The sequence below is a fragment of the Panicum virgatum genome, chromosome 6K (genome assembly GCF_016808335.1).
Source record: "Panicum virgatum strain AP13 chromosome 6K, P.virgatum_v5, whole genome shotgun sequence".
Classification (NCBI taxonomy): domain Eukaryota; kingdom Viridiplantae; phylum Streptophyta; class Magnoliopsida; order Poales; family Poaceae; genus Panicum; species Panicum virgatum.
The window spans coordinates 780,156-782,770 of record NC_053141.1 but is presented as its reverse complement, the minus strand read 5'-3'; positions in this window follow the sequence as shown (position 1 = coordinate 782,770).

Sequence of the window (2,615 nt, the reverse complement as noted above, 5' to 3'; positions counted from 1 at the left end):
CAAGAGTTTCAAAAGCATTGCTTCTTCTCCTGAAGGATATGTTGCCAGAGGGGAACTTGCTACCGGATACTGTGTACGAGGCCAAGCAGATTGTGTGTCCCGTGGGATTGAAAATTGAAAAAAATCATGTATGCTGGAATAATTGTGTCTTGTTTCGTGGAGAGAATGAAGATCTGGACAATTTCCCTGAATGTGGAATGTCGAGGTACAAGCGTCGAAAGGATGGTGGTGATGATGGAGAGGACATCATGGATGAGAGGAAGAAGAAGGGGACTCCTAGAAAAGTTGCATGGTACTTTCCTATAGTTTCCAGACTGTAGCGGATGTTCGCAAACAAGGAGGCGAAGTTGTTGCGTTGGCATGATGAGGGCTGTAATAAAGACGGAATGCTATGTCACCCTGCAGATTGTGCTCAATGGCGACATTTTGATAACACCTATGGCTGGTTCGGTGATGATCCTAGGAATATCAGGTTTGCTCTGAGCACAGATGGAATGAATCCATATGGAAACATGTGTACATCACATAGCACGTGGCCAGTTCTATTGTCAATCATAAATCTCCCCCCATGGCTTTGCAATAAACGCAAGTATATCATGCTGTCAATATTGGTCTCCAGACCAAAACAACCCGATGATAGAATTGATGTGTTCCTCCAGCCCCTCGTCGAAGATCTTCAGCTCCTTTGGGATGGTGTGGAGGTTAGGGATGCTATCGTCAATAAGCACTTCACTTTGCATGCTATGCTGATGACCACCATCAGTGACAATCCGACTCATTTTGTCCGGGCAGAGCAAAAGGAAGGGTCAAGGTTGCTCCCACTGCTTGTCAGAGACATGTTCCTTGAGGCTGAAGAACTCGAACAAATTTGCATATATGGGCCACAGACGATGGCTTCCGAAGAATCACCCATACCGAACCAAGGACAAACAGTTTGATGGTACAAGGGAGACAAGAAATCCTCCACCACATTTGTTAGGGAGTGATGTGTACAAGCAGGTTAAGGATGTCAGAACAGTTCATGGCAAACAAAAACGTGGAGTTGATCATGAAGGTGATGATGATGGTCATGATGAAGGGATCTAGAATAAGAAATCTATTCTATGGAAGTTAGAGTATTGGCACATCTTAGCAGTCCGACATTCAATTGATACCATGCATTTAAAGAAAAAACATTTGTGAGAGCCTTGTCGACACAATCATGAACACAAAGGGTAAAGGAAAGGACCATGAGAATGCCAGAGCTGATCTTGAAGAGATGGGCATTCATCCTGAGCTTTATGTCGAAGAAGCGGAAAATAGAAAAGCCCTTCCTGTAGCCGCCACCACAATATCCAGAAAGGAGAAGAAAGAATGATGTCAATTCTTGCATAGTATAAAATTTCCCTCAGGATACAGTTCTAAATTTGCCAGGCTAGTCAGCATGAAAGAACTGAAGTTGAATTTCGCCATGATGAAGTCTCATGATGAGACTGTCACGTGCTTATGACGTCAGTACTGCCTGTAGCAATCAATGTCCACTTTGAGGATTTGGATGAGCCCACGCAGCAGGGCTTGTTCGATATCATGAAGCAATACTTGCAGTTTCCTAAGGGCACATCCGAGGCAGAGCTGAATCGTGTTAGAGGGGCGGCATGCAAGTCAATCGCCAAGCTCCACAGGAGCTTCAAGTCCAGTTATATACGAAATTATATCAATGAAGGTAAAGAGCCCTTCGAGCTGCACAAGCACTTGGATCGCCAAGACTGGGAGATGTTCGTGGAGACAGCCACCTCGGAGCAGTTTAAAGAGAAGAGTGAGCACTTCAAGAACTTTCTTGCTAGGATCACGGACAACCACCACCTCGGTCCAGAGGGCTATGCTGGGAAAGAGAAGGGGAGGTGGAGCAAAGAGGACAAGGCAAATGGAGGAGGCGGGGTCAAAGAACCCTTGGAAATAGTGTCCTGGGCGATCAGAGCCATATTTAAGGGCCAGGGCTGGTCCAACACCATCCACCGGGGAAATCACCTGGAGTAGCGATGGTACCAAGAGGCTGGCCGATCGGGTGATCGAGCTGAAGGATCATGAGAGTAGTGTAAGAGAACATGACATCCTCTCCACTGCCATTAATACGCCAGAGCACACCGGTCGCGTGCGTGGAGTCTCCAGTTCAAGGGGTTGGAAGGAAGCCTTCGGCAAAGAACATGAAGGCTTGTGGAAGAAAAAGAAACGGTCTTCTGCTGTGGATCCTAACCGCCTGAAACGGGAGATAAAGGATGACATATTTGTTACACTCAGGGCAGCAGGGATTGATATTGAAGCAGCATTATGAGCTGCGGCCCGTGGCAAGAGTAGCTGCGCCTCCAAGGAGGTGGAACAGCGAGTACTAGAAGAAGAAGAAGCAGCAGCAGCAGCCTTGCCTAACCCCCCTCCCCCAGTTAGTGTAGCGTGCCGAACCCAGGACCTCCCTCCTCCAGCTTTGGTCCTATGTTTGATGAGCCGGATACAATTGAAAGGTTCAATAATGTTCCAACCCCCTGCAGCATTATAACTGGAAGCTACTCAACTTTGTTGATTGAGCTAGCATAGGGGATTGTGCAACCCGGGGATAAGGAATGCCACACGGTGCCAGTGCA